Source organism: Canis lupus, chromosome 37, assembly GCF_011100685.1.
Source record: "Canis lupus familiaris isolate Mischka breed German Shepherd chromosome 37, alternate assembly UU_Cfam_GSD_1.0, whole genome shotgun sequence".
Lineage (NCBI taxonomy): Eukaryota > Metazoa > Chordata > Mammalia > Carnivora > Canidae > Canis > Canis lupus.
Genome location: NC_049258.1, coordinates 22,487,434 through 22,502,195, shown reverse-complemented (window position 1 = coordinate 22,502,195; position 14,762 = coordinate 22,487,434). Strand labels below are relative to the sequence as shown.

General features: G+C 38.7%; 1 long non-coding RNA gene across 2 annotated transcripts in view; it reads right to left on the bottom strand.

The window, feature by feature from the left end:
- Positions 1 to 14,087, bottom strand: part of LOC111094433 — a 63,200-nt gene extending 49,113 nt beyond the window's left edge. For both annotated transcript variants that reach the window (XR_005385371.1, XR_005385372.1), the window contains exons 1-4: positions 14,031 to 14,087; positions 10,799 to 10,953; positions 8,449 to 8,582; positions 8,093 to 8,363 (exon numbers count right to left, since the gene is read on the bottom strand). This is a non-coding gene — a long non-coding RNA (uncharacterized LOC111094433). The remainder of the gene's footprint in view (positions 1 to 8,092; positions 8,364 to 8,448; positions 8,583 to 10,798; positions 10,954 to 14,030) is intronic.
- Positions 14,088 to 14,762: the final 675 nt, after the last annotated feature.

Below are 14,762 nucleotides of genomic sequence, written 5' to 3'. Positions count from 1 at the left end.
TAAAACATTCAATAATAAAAATAATACTGTATATTTTTCAAAGGTATACAAAAATCCTGGTTCATAAACTAAACATACTAAAGTGGGAGTCTTCTGAGTGGAGATTGAGGGAAAAATATAATATCAGTGAAATAAGAGAAGTTTACCAGTCCAAAGACAATAGTCACCATCATGATTAACTCAATTCTGCATTTAAAATAAGTCTTTTTAAAAAAATAAAATAAAATGAGTCTTTTTAAGTAGAAGAGGTATACTACATGGCTGCAAATAATATGTGCTATTAAAATGGCTAAAACGAAGGACTTCCTTTGCCAATACTTATATTTAAAAGTTTTACAAGCTTGACATTGGAATGTAACAATGGAAATCTTAACTATCTAGATATTGATATGTTTCAGTTACATAGCATAAACTTTTGTTCATCACATTGATCATTCAATTGTATTACCACAAATAGAAGTTTCTAGAGCTTCCTAAAAAGTTTCTAGAGCCTGATGTCAGCCTACTTCATGATGAAAATTTCTTTAAATCTACTATTGTAATGAGCTGTTCAGACATGGTGTGGTGTATCAGAACCCAGTAACACATCCACCCAGGCGTTTTTCAACACTACATAAGGCTTCTTTAGATACATCACATAAAAGTTTGTAAGAAGAAACTTGAGAGAATTAGGTTGTTGGTTTCAATCTGAGAAACTATAGCTGGATCAAAATATAGATATATACCTTTTATTTTCTACAATAATAATTCAAAGCGAAAACACCACCAGTTGCTGATAAACAGAGCCTAATCCTACTGAAAGATGATTGGCTGGCCAGTCTCTAATATGTGCCTGGATGAGATTTCCATATATTCTGTTAAATAACACCAACTCCTGAAAATTAGTTAGGTACTAAGACTTTCTGATTAGGGGAGAATATACTGAATGTGAGACCAAGCCACAACTTTTGTCAATACAAGCATTAAAAACAGGAAAAGGGTCTTATTTTATACAGAGAGTATAGACCTTTTTTTTTTTTTTTTGAGTATAGACCTTTTAACTGGTTACTAAACTTTTCACTTTTTTGTCAGTCACAGTGGCATCATGTAGAGGGACAGACCTAAATGTAGATTATTCCTCTGGCTCTTCAAGATCACTTTAATTCTATTTCTCTAAAAATGATAAGCATATGCAAACTCAACATCAGAAGCATTCTTGGAAAAAGCTGTAACATGGGCAAAGACCATTGCGAGGCTCCTATATCTTCCCTGTCCCTTCCTTTCATAACTTCCTTGCCCCCACCCACCTGCCCCACAAGGTTCTTATTCCAGCTTACTCCAGACATGCCTCCCTCCTCCCATTCAGAAGACTCCTGTGCTTTGTCTCAAGAGATAGTGTGTGTCAAAATGCTTTCCAAACAGCAGGGCACTTTACAAGGGCCTTTTGCATTACCCACAACGTTCAATATTAAGTAGAGTAAAACAGATGCTATTTACTTTAAAATAATAGAAATCTTAACTTGAGGAAGCAAGAATAAATTATTGATAATGGACTCACTGATCTTTTATTTCCAGATAACTTGGCAGTGAATGATGACAAGCTGATGTGTTACGGCCCTTGCTAGCAAAGTCTGCATTTTCATAGAGGGCAGTGTACTCTAACCTTAAGGAACTTAAAGATATCCATATCTAATGATAAAATTCCAGACTGCAGGTATGATAGAGACTTTTGGCTGAGAGCAAGTGTTAGAGTGGAGATCACCCTGGAAACCCCATCTAAGACAGCCACATGCCACACGGTACTGGCTGCCACTAAGCTCAGCCCAGGTTCTATAAATATTGACCTGGCATTCGAGAAAAAGTCCAAAAATAAATGGTGACTATATAAATTCTAATTTTGAGTGTGTTGACCAGTTTCTGTGACTCTATATCCTATTTTGAACAGTTAACACTTTGTCTTTAATTCCTGTCTTATAAGATTTTATGATATGGGGACTTTGCCATTAAAAATAATCTAGGTGAACAGAGATGAAATTATGATTCTTTTAAGCAATATGTATATTTTACATCTATAACTGAAGTTTGTTACTGCTGTATGGATTGTTTTATTGTTGTTATTTAATGATGAGTCTAAAATTATTCATGTTTTGAAATGTCATTGGAAACGGCAAGCTATGAACAACTGGCCTTCATCCAAACTTTTGGAACAATCACACACGTTGACTCACTGGGGTCTTGTTACATCAGTCTGGATTTCAAACTATAAATTCAAGCCAATTTCCTCAACCTAAAGTGCTATGTCACCATATTTGGGCAAGGACTGTAGTGGTTCTATTATAAGCTTCTGGGCTGAAAAGCAAAGTGGAAGCAAATTTTTTTCTCGACACAAAGTTAAATCACCATGCTATGGATGGTACACACTAAACAAATAAGTTCACTTTAATGTAATCACGTGCTATAGTTAGGAGACTTTCTGAAAATGATGTTAAAAATCTATGTTTCTTCCTCTTACTCCCACCACCTCTAACTGATGTTTTTTGGTAAAAGTGATCCAAGATCTGCACTGGACCTTCAATGAAGATGGGAAACCCTTGCTCATATCAAGTTAATGCTGGAAACAGTTCTATGCCTATGTTGAATACCCTTTTAATATCTGAGTCCCAACTCTCAGGGCAGATGTACAGGCTCAAAGTAAAGTTAGTTTTGTTAAGAGACAGAAGGAAGGACAGAGGCTGGACATCATACATCATTGACTTAGGGATACACTCTCTTGGATTTCTCTGATATGATTCCAGCCTAAGAATTTTCTCAGCAGTTTATTCAGCAAATATTTATTAAGTCCCTTCTGTTGAGTCATGCACTGAACTGGGTGCTGGTAGTATAGTGGGACACTAAATATCATCTCTACCCACATGGAGCTTATAATCTAGTGTCAGAAACTAACATTTAGCAAATAATTACATAAATATCCATTTAGGTTACAACAAGCATCATAAAGTACTGTTAGATTGCATAATGGGGGATATACTCTGGTTTGAAGAATCAGGAAAAAAATTGAATTGAAGCTGGAGTTTGGTGATAGCCAAAGAGGAAAGAGAAGATTGTGTCAGGCAGAGCGACATTCCAAGGTCTAGTCAGAAATGAGCTTGGGAAGGCACCTGGGTGGTTCAGTTGGTTAAGCATCTGCCTTCGGTTCAGGTCATGATCCCAGGGTCCTGGGACTGAGCCCCACATTGGGCTCCCTGCTCATCTGGGAGCCTGCTTCTCCCTCTCCTCCCTGCTTGTGCTCTAGCTATATATCTCTGTGGCTATCTCTCTCTTTCTCTCAAATAAACTTTTAAAACAAATGAATTTAGGTTAGCCAGGGATTGAAAAAAGTCCACAGGGGTGAAGAATAATGGATGGTGGTGAGCATGAGAAAAGTTGATGTTGGCGATATAGGCAGATGCTGGTTACTTAGGACCTCGGAGATCATGGTCAGAATGTAGATCTTTATCCCAAGACTGTGTGGAAACACTGAAGAGTTTTAAGGAGGAGATCTGACCAACTCATTATTTTAAGATGTGGCTGCTTTGTATGAGAATGAACTAGGAAGAGTCAAAAGGATAGAGTGATTATATTAATATAACAACTGTAGGCAGCAGATGGTGGGGGCTAGAACTAAGGTATGTTAAAGAGGAATGCATAGGTGTGAAATATATTTAGGTTTCAATTCAAGAGCTTAGTTAGGAATAGAGAAGAGATTAATGAGAAGAAAGTAGGAAAGGTGACTCTAATGCCCAAGTTTATGAAATGAACAACAGCATGAAGAGCAGTTCTTTTACTGAACTTTGACCAGAACTATAATGGCAGGAACAGCAAGAGTTAATTTTAATGTTGTACATTTGCATTTTCAAACACACCTTAAACATTGAGCAGATAGATCGGATAGTGATCCTGGGATTCAAAATTATGGACTTGAAATTCACAAGAAGGTCGGGGCTCAAGAGTCACATTTGAGCACTTGGGACTCTTGCAGTATGATTAGAAAGCTAACTTATCACCATCTTCCACTGTCTCTGTAAAATACTTCATCCCCATCAGTGGATGAAGACATGGACCAGTACCATGTTAAGATGTCTTTGTGCTTCTCTAGGTTTGGAAGATATTTGATGCTGACTCTTCCCTGGCCACATCTGTGGATTCCTTCAAGAGCTCTCATTAGTGGGAACTTTCACCCCCCGGGGTTGTCAGGTCCCTCCTCTACAGCCCCTGAGGAATCTAGCAGACCACACCCATTTAGTCCTTTTGGCCAGTATCTAAAACATGTCCATGCTGTTATTTCTTGAGAATTGCCCACCTCTCGTCCATGTGTATCTTAGATCAAGCCACAAAATACCATAGACTGAGTGACTTAAACAACATTTTATTTCCTCTCACTTCTGGAGGTTGGAAGTCTGAGATCAGGGTGCCAGCATGGTGGGTTTCTGGTGAGATTTCTCTTTCTAACTTACAGATGGCCACTATCTCGCTGTGTCCTCACATGGCAGCGAGAGAGAGAGAGAGAGAGGTCTTCCTCTACTTTTAAGACAGCAGTCCTTATCAGATTAGGACCCCACCATTGTGACCTCACTTAAGTTTACCTCCTAAAGACTTTATCTCCAGATACAGTCATTGTATTGGGGTTGTAGCTTCAAAAAATGAATTTGAAGTTGGGGACACTGTTCTGTCCATGGCATTGGGAAACACACAGTCATTTCTCAGACAAATTAATAGCCATCTATCCTTTATTCCTGCCAGTGGCGCAGTCACCAAACCTCCACTAAATTTCCAAGGGGATTCAGACATCTGTTTATTGTGTCTTCCAATTCACAAAATAAATTTAATAAATTTAAAATTAAAAATGATTTTCAGTCTCACAAATAATTGATAACATGTAAGTGAATGGAAAAAGGTATCATTTATACTAATATACTGGCAAAGATTGATTTTTATTTTATTATTTTTTGAGATTTTATTTATTTATTCATGAGAGACACACAGAGAGAGGCAGAGACACAGGCAGAGGGAGAAGCAGGCTCCATACAGGGAGCCCGATGTGGGACTCTATCCTGGGACTTTAGAATCACACCCTGGACTGAAGGCAGGCACTCAACCTCTGAGCCACCCAGGCATCCCTATTAGCAAAGGGATTTTTTAATTTAAAAAATTAAAATTATCTAGTGTTAATGAGATTATATAGAATTAGCATTCTTTTTTTTAAGATTTTATTTATTTATTTGAGAAAGTGGGAGAGAGAGAGCTCATGCACACCAGCAGCTGGTGGGCAGTAGGGGTGAAAGGCAGAGGGACAAGCAGACCTCCACTGAATGCCCAATGTAGGGCTTGATCCCAGGACCCTAAGATCATGGCCTGAGGTGAAATCAAATACTTAGCCCTCAAGCCACCCAGGTGCCCCAAAAGAGGCATTCTTAGAACTGTCAGAGGAACTATAAATTGATAGAATATTTTGGTCAATAAGCAATTAGGCAAAACTCATGATAATATTGAATTGACACACCTTTGGCCCAATTCTCAGAATTTAATATCCAGCATTATTTACATATGTGCTCAAATATACATATTTGGATCTGGATATAGACAGGTTGGTAGGTAGATAGACAGATGGATGTTTGCAGGTACCCTGCTATTTAATAGAACAGAAAAAGGAAATTGTCTATGGCAAAATTATGGCAGGAAACAGAATCAATTCAGGTCACTCAAGTACCCTCAACTTTATGGTCAACTAATATTCGACAAAGCAGGAAAAGACTATCCACTGGAAAAAAGACAGTCTCTTCAATAAATGGTGCTGGGAAAATTGGACAGTCCCATGCAGAAGAATGAAACTAAACCACTCTCTTACACCAGACACAAAGATAAACTCAAAATGGATGAAAGATCTAAATGTGAGACAAGAATCCATGAAAATCCTAGAGGAGAACACAGGCAACACCCTTTATGAACTTGGCCACAGCAACTTCTTGCAAGATACATCCATGAAGGCAAGAGAAACAAAAGCAAAAAATGAATTATTGGGACTTCATCAAGATAAAAAACTTCTGCACATGGGGGATCCCTGGGTGGCTCAGTGGTTTAGCACCTGCCTTTGGAGGACTCCGGCCTCCTGGAGTCCCGGGATCGAGTCCCACATCGGGCTCCCTGCGTGGAGCCTGCTTCTCCCTCTGCCTGTGTCTCTGCCTCTCTCTCTCTGTGTGTCTCTCATTAATAAATAAATAAAATCTTAAAAAAAAAAAAACTTCTGCACAGCAAAAGAAACAGTCAACAAAACTAAAAGACAACCTACAGAATGGGAGATGATATTTGCAAATGACATATCAGATAAAGGGCTAGTTTCCAAGATCTATAAAGAACTTATTAAACTCAACAGCAAAGAAACAAACAATCCAATCCTGAAATGGGCAAAAGACATGAACAGAAATCTCACAGAGGAAGACATAGACATGGCCAACACGCACATGAGACAATGCTCTGCATCACTTGCCATCAGGGAAATACAAATCAAAACCACAATGAGATCCCGCCTCACACCAGTGAGAATGGGGAACATTAACAAGACAGGAAACAACAAATGTTGGAGAGGATGCGGAGAAAGGGGAACCCTCTTGCACTGTTGGTGGGAATGTGAACTGGTGCAGCCACTCTGGAGAACTGTGTGGAGGTTCCTCAAAGAGTTAAAAATAGACCTGCCCTACGACCCAGCAATTGCACTGTTGGGGATTTACCCCAAAGATACAGATGCAGTGAAATGCCAGAATACCTGCACCCCGATGTTTATAGCAGCAATGTCCACAATAGCCAAACTGTGGAAGGAGCCTCGGTGTCCATCGAAAGATGACTGGGTAAAGAAGATGTGGTCTATGTATACAATGGAATATTCCTCAGCCATTAGAAACGACAAATACCCACCATTTGCTTTGAAGTGGATGGAACTGGAGGGTATGATGCTGAGTGAAATAAGTTAATCGGAAAAGTACAAACATATGGTCTCATTAATTTGGGGAATATAAAAATTAGTGAAAGGGAATAAAGGGAAAGGAGAAAAAGTGAGTGAAAATATCAGTGAGAGTGACAAAACATGAGAGACTCCTAACTCTGGGAAATGAACAAAGGGTAGTGGAAGGGGAGGTGGGCGGGGGGTTGGAGTGACTGAGTGATGGGCACTAAGGGGGGCACTTGGCCGGATGAGCACTGGGTGTTATGCTAGATGTTGGCATATTGAACTCCAATAAAAAAAATTAAAAAAGAAAAAAAAAAAAGCAAAGTGCCAGGGTGGATAGGGTGGTGGTGTTCTGTAGCTGGTTCACATCAGCTCCCAAGAGCTGATTGTAATTCTTCCCAATATTGCATTCAGTAATTTCAAGTCGGTATCTTGAAATCAGTTGTTGTGGAAGTATTTATACCCACAGAAATTGTCAAACACCAAACATTTCTTAGCCCACGACTGGTTTGGGGGAACAGCAAGGGATGGTGAGGCAGCAGATTAGCAACAGCATGAAGCCATCATCACCCTTAGGCAAAGGAAGGTAATGTTAGCAGAACAGGGGCAGAGGCTTGGCGAAAAGAGCCATCCATGGGGAACGATCTTTATGGAAGAGTTCAGTCACTTCCAGAACATGCAGTTCAGAGAGGGAAGGAGTGGAAAATAAGACCATGATTTTTTTCCACACACCCAAACCCACTGGCTAAGCACCACCAGTGGTTAAGGGTCAGCCTCCGTGGATAGAGAACATCAGGTTAAGAACAGAGCATAATCTGTGAGAAAGGCAAACAGAGACTAGCCAGTTCGTTATTTAAATATCTGTCAAGACGGAATAAATTACGTATTTTGGAACATGTGTTAAAACGAAAGACTACGAAGACGTGAAAAAGAAGGAGGCAGGCCTCTGTGTAACAACACAAAATTCCAATAATACATTGTTAAACATGGTGAAAAGTAGGGTATAGAAATGTATGCATTTTTAAATACCATTTTGGAAAAAATATACAAATATATATATATATATATGCTCCTTTTCATAGGCCACACAAAACAGCTAAAAATATATATATACCAAACTCTGAAAGCGATTACCTTTGGAAGACAGGGCTAATCAAAGCAAAGGGGGGACTTGCACTTTCAACCTCACAGATTCCAAATATGCTTGAAGTTACGGACAGGCAGTAGCTTTATAGCACATTTTCAACAAAGCAGTCGGTTAGTGTCTCCAAAGTGGATGACCTCAGGTTGGCTATGCTTTCATGTGTGTCATCTAAAATGCGTGATCTTTTCCTTCAGCTGCACACCTGACAGTTCTGCAGATCAGTCTCTGGAACATGGAGGCATCGTCACATCTTCCTGATACCTGAAAATCAGTATGGACATGGAGGGTATGATCATCAGCCCCGAGGTGTGGGTAGACTCATGTAGGAATATTCTAGGGAACTTACATGCAGATGGTCGGTGAAGAGGTCGAGGTATCCCCAGTACAATGCCTAAAATCAAAGCATCTTTAGGAACAGCAGCGATTGGCTTTAAACTCTCAAGCACTCCCATAGGTTTCTACGTTTTCATTTTGTTTCCACTTAACAGAAGTGGGGAAAAAACAATGATAATTCGTGATATCTCAGTAATCTATCTCTGGAACTCTCTGGCAACATGCTTAGAAAATTATGCTTTTTTGAAAAATAATCCCCCCCAAATACAACTTATTTTACTACCTAAAACAAATGAATCCTTTATTCCTAATATTGAGTACACATAAATCATTCCAAGTAGGGCTCTTTTTGTTGTAAAGCTTGATTTTTTTTTTTCATAGAAAAGAAGACCCCTGTACCGTGTATTAGATATATGAGGAAAAACGATCAGGTTTTTCAAAGCCAACAATACTTGCAAACTTGAATATATTTAGATTTCTGGAATGGCTGAATTATAATCAACATGGAAAAGAAAACATCACTAAAACATTCTCTTGACCAAAATACACACTCCACCCTTCAGCCACTTCCTCATGAGACCACGTGGGCATAAAACCATGTACCCTCTCTTGTCTGCTTGTTACTTGTCAACTAGTCGCCATAGCTCATCAGAGGCATCCAGGTCGAGTTTGCCCAAACATGTCAATTAGAAGCATTGTTAGCAGATGTTCTGGACACCTAGGATAGCTCTATTACCCTCCTATCATCTGGAAGCATCATGAAACTGAAATCGTTTCTTCAGAGATTTGTTGCTCAAATGCTCCATGATGCAAAGCAACTATGAAACACATCTCCTGAATAAGTCAGACAAGACGAAAATAAAAACTGTCATCATTCTATCATTTAGAAGAACTGGAGAGAAATGACATCAAAAGCGGTACTTAAAAAGGGAATAAAATTCCCCTCAATTCTATACTAGTTAATGATGACAATAAAAACGTTAAATCCTGGAGCAAGCGTGAGAGTGCCTTTATCAGTTCAGCGGCTACTAAAAATCTCTTCTCTTACTTTAAAGTCATAGATTGTCAACGCAAACATTTAAAGGCTTTAAAATATGATTGCTTTTTGAAGGGGTAGGGAGTGGAGGATGTAGGTGGGAAAGGGTAAGTAGGCACAGGGAATATTTAGAAGTATATATTTTTAAAACATATTTCATATCCCTGGGAAATCTATTAAGTTCTCAGATTGATGGTTTTAATGTTCTCAATGGATTCAAAAGATGTTAGGGTATTTTGTGCTTAGACTTCCTGGTGAAATGGCATATTATCTAGTCACTTCATTACTTTTTATACTTTAACCTAGGCACTTTGCTTCACGAATCATTGTATTAAATGAGTTCTCTTAATAAAACTGCTTGTCAGAGTCTCACTTTATAAAACCGAACTGGTGGGATTGACCAATATCAGCTAACCAAGAAAATAAACAGCAAGCCTTTTCCTTAAAATGAATAGTAGGGTTTACACAATCTGTATGCACACTATGAGCGGGTGTAGTCGAGCCCCGGGAAGCCTAAAGAATTATTCTGGATTAGATAAAGTGCCTCCACAAGACATTTTTCCAGCAAAGAAAGAGATAAGGTTCATCTCTTTGAGTGATAGGGAAAGTTAGTCTAACAACATGACTTGCCAAGGAATAATTTCACTCTGAATACTTTTTTACACAAAATGGTGACTCACAGATCTGGGAGTAAGGAAAAGGAAAAAAGTTCTGGGAAGCTAAACAGACTTTACCTTTTGCATATTTCTGAGCTGAACTGGTAACCAGGGTACATTTTCCTAGCTGAGTATTTGATTCCATGAAAGATACTTTTGTTTTATGAGCATAAGAAATAAGAGCAAGAGAGAGAGGCAGGAAGGGAGAGGAGATGAAATGGATATCTTGTCTCTCGTAAATAGCTAATTACTATACCTACAACTAAAGATCATCTTTTAAAGAGATCTCTATGGGGCACCTGGGGGGCTCAGTTGGTTAAGCAGCCAACTCTTGATTTCTGCTCAGCTCATGATCAGCTCATGATCTTCTCGAGTCCCGTGGACAGCTCCCGGCTTAGGATCTTATTCCTTGCTTGAAATTCTCTCTCCCCTCCCCCCCCCAAAAAAAAAAAAGAAAGAAAGAAAGAAAGAAAGAAAAGAAAGAAAGAAAGAAAGAAAGAAAGAAAGAAAGAAAGAAAGAAAGAAAGAAAGAAAGTTCTCTCTCCCTCTTTTTCTCCCTCTGCCCCTCCCTCTGCCCCTCCCCCTGCTTGTGCCCACTCGCTCTCTCAAATATATAAATAAATCTTTTTAAAAAACAGATCTCTGATTTTAGTAACAAATAAAATACTTACCTGTAATTATAATCATTTTCCTTATAATTATCTATGAAAGGTCATCAATATACAGGTCATTTCTTTTTCCAATTGCCAAGGCTGAAAAGGGTTGTCTTGAAATTCTGCTTCATTTCCATTGGACCACAGTCCAAGATCATTGCCTTTGGGTGTTGCTGATAATACAATAATTCCAAGTGAGATATAGATCCTTGTGTAGGTAAGTGACACTTTATTAGGCCCCGAGAAATTATTTGTCCCAATAAATTTTCTTGAAAGATTTTATTTATTTATTCATGAGAGACACAGAGAGAGAGAGAGAGAGAGAGAGGCAGAGATATAGGCAGAGGGAGAAGCAAGCTCCATGCAGGGAGCCCGATGCAGGACTCAACCCCCGGGCTCCAGGATCACACCCTGGGCCGAAGGCAGATGCTCAACAACTGAGGCACCCAAGCTTCCCTGTCCCAAAAAATTTAAGGTGGAAATGCATTTCGCACAATGCTTCACTTTCCACTTACCCAAAGCCAGAGTAGACATCATGTCTTCCCCCACTCCCACAGGGTCACATTTGATACTCAGGCTGTTTCAACTCACACTATACACCTCTGAGTCATCAATCAGCCATCCAAGTAACATTTTGATTTTTAAAAACAAAGTTTATGGGACCTCGATGACTAACAAAAAGGATTTGTTTTAAAATTCTGGTACATTAACAATGGAATACCATTCAGTCCTTTAAAATAATGTTGAGCACACCAATCAATGACATGAAAATAGGTCTATAATATAGTGTTAGATGGAAAAGGCAGTTGCCAAATACTATGCATAAAAAGTATGTACTTAGAAATATATGCACATGCAGAGTTACAGATATCTGAAAAATTGTATCAAATTTTTGATGATTATCTCTTGGTGGTGGAATTAGTGGTAATTTTTATTCTTTTTGGGGAGAGTACGTATAACTTAGAACAGTAGATTTTTACTTATTTCAGCCCTATTTTGGCTCATTTTTCCATGTAGAAATTATGAGTTTGGTAACAAGATTTCACATGGTAACTCTAGTGACAGAATGTTAATAGCCATTGTATCAACCTGATGGTAAAGCATTCTCTTTGACTCCCTAGTTTGGTTTCCTTCCTTCCATAGCCATTCCATAGGCATTTAGTCATCATGGGATGACCAAGGGTAAAGGGTCAAAATAAATATTGTGATCACTGCCTCATCCTTCCAATTAGACTTCTCATTCCTCATCTCTCCCAGGCAAACACACTGTTGATAACTTTGATAATCAGAAAGAATTGGAACTGAGAGAATCTCCAAAGAGAACTAACAAGTACTGACATATATACTGACTCACTAATATGTATAATATTATGTATATTGTAATATAATCCATGTGTTTTATATGAAGATTCTGTGGATTAGAGATTTTAAGAGATGTACTCAAGGTCACCAAGCTAAGTGCAGAGCTTGGATTTGAACCCAAGTCTAATTGACTGAGGACCCCATACCTTTCTGCCAATAGATACCAACCTCCCCAAAATATTTCTTGCATACTTACTTCATGTCAGACACTTCATATATATTCATCTGATCCTCAAGATAACCTTGGTGGATAGTTATTATTATCTTCAATTTACAAATGAGGAAACTGGTGTTCAGAGAGTTTAAGTGATTTCCCACAGGTCCTACTAGGGTTGCAAACTCTACTCAAATTTTAGTACGTCAGAGCTGATCCTACCACACCAATGTATTTGCTAGTGTTGCTGTAACAAAATACTATAGAGAGGTGGCTTGAACAACAGAAATTAAGTTTCTCACAATTCTGGAAACTGGAAAACTAAGATCAAGGTACTCTCCTGAGGTCTGTCTCATTGGCTTATAGATGGCTATTTTCTCATGCCATCTTCAGGGTCTTCCCTGTGAGCACATCCCTAGTGTGTCTCTGAGTGTCTAAATTTCCTCTTATTTTTTTTCCAGTGCAATACATTTTTATTGATCTTTTTTGTGTGTACCACGTTCAGGGGTAGGCATCAGTGATAGAAGGGGAGTGGGGATTCAAAAATAAATAGCACATGGTCTCTTGTTCCAAAAAACTTGCCATCTAGTAGATAATCTTTTTCCAGTTTTATTGAGAAATAATTGACATACATCACTGTATAATTTTAAGGTATATAGCATAATGATATTATTTAAATATATTGTGAGATGGGATCCCTGGTTGGCTCAGCGGTTTGGCACCTGCCTTCAGCCCAGGGCGTGATCCTGGAGTCCCAGGATCGAGTCCCACATCGGGCTCCCTGAGTGGATCCTGCTTCCCCCTCTGCCTGTGTCTCTGCCTCTCTCTCTCTCTCTCTCTGTGTGTGTCTCTCATGAATAAATAAATAAAATCTTTTTAAAAATAAATAAATAAATAAACAATAACTAAATAAATAAATATATTGTGAGATGATTGCAATAGGTTCGGCTAACATCCATCTTCTCACATATATGTGTATGTACATAATAAAAAGAAAAGAAAAAATTATCCTTGTGATAAGAACTCATAGGATTTTCTCTCTTAAGCACTTGTCTATATCTCACAGAGCAGTGTTAGCTAGTCCTCATGTTGCGCATTATATCCCTAGTACTTATTCTATTCAGTGAAGTTTGTAACTTTTGACCACCTTCCACCAATTCCCCCTCCTCCATCTCTCCAGTTTTGATAATCCTAAGTCTGATCTCTTTTTTCTCTGAGTTTGGTTTGGTTTTGATTCCACATAAGGTGAGATCATAAAATATTTCTTTCACTCTCTGACTTATTTCATTTCTCATTGACGCCTTCAAGGTCCATCCAAGTTGTTGCAAATGGTGGGATTTCTTCATTTTCTTTTTATGGCTGAATAATGTGCCACTGTGTGTGTGTGTGTGTGTGTGCGCGCGCGCTTATGGCAGAACTTCTTTATCCATTCATCCATCAGTGGACACTTAGTTGTTGCCAGGTCTTGGCTATTATTGTACATAATGCTGCTATAAACATAGGGGTGCAGAGCATCATTGGTGAGATTGTAAATTGGCACAGCCTTTATAGAAAACAGCATGGAGGATTCTCAAGATATCAGAAGTAGAGCTTACTATCCAGTAATTCCACTTTGGGAAATATATACAAAGGAAATGAAAACACTAATACCAAGAGGGATCTACACCCCCATATTCAAATTTCCTCTTCTTGTAAGAACACCAGATTAGTGCCTACCCATATGACCTTAATTACCTCTTTAAAGGCCCTGTCTCCAGGTTGTCTTTTAGTTTTGTTGACTGTTTCTTTTGCTGTGCAGAAGCTTTTTATCTTGATTAAGTCCCAATAGTTCATTCTTGCTTTTGCTTCTCTTGCCTTCGTAGATGCATCTTGCAAGAAGTTGCCGTGGCCAAGTTCAGAAAGGGTGTTGCCTGTGTTCTCCTCTAGGATTTTGATGGATTCTTGTTTCACATTTAGATCTTTCATCCATTTTGAGTTTATGCTGAGTGAAGTAAGTCAGTTGGAGAAAGACAATCATTATATGGCTTCACACATATGGGGAATATAAAAAATAGTGAAAGGGATTATAAAAGAAAGGAGAGAGAATGAGTGGGAAAAATTAGAGAGGGTGACAAAGCATGAGAGACTCCTAACTCTGGGAAATGAACAGGGAGTAGTGGAAGGGGAGCTGGGTAGGGGAATGGGGTGACTGGGTGATGGGCCCTGAGGGGGGCACTTGATGGGATGAGCACTGGGTGTTATACTATATGTTGGCAAATCGAACTCCAATTAAAAAAATATATAAAAAATAAATTTAAAAAAATAAATAAAGTAAAAATAAAGGTCTTGTCTCCAAATGCAGTCGCATTCTGTGGTAATGGAGTTAGGACTTGAATATATGAATTCGGGGTATAGGGGCATGATTCAGTCCATGACAATCATCCCACAAAGTCATAATACTGATCTTTTACAGACTGTCTTCAGTTC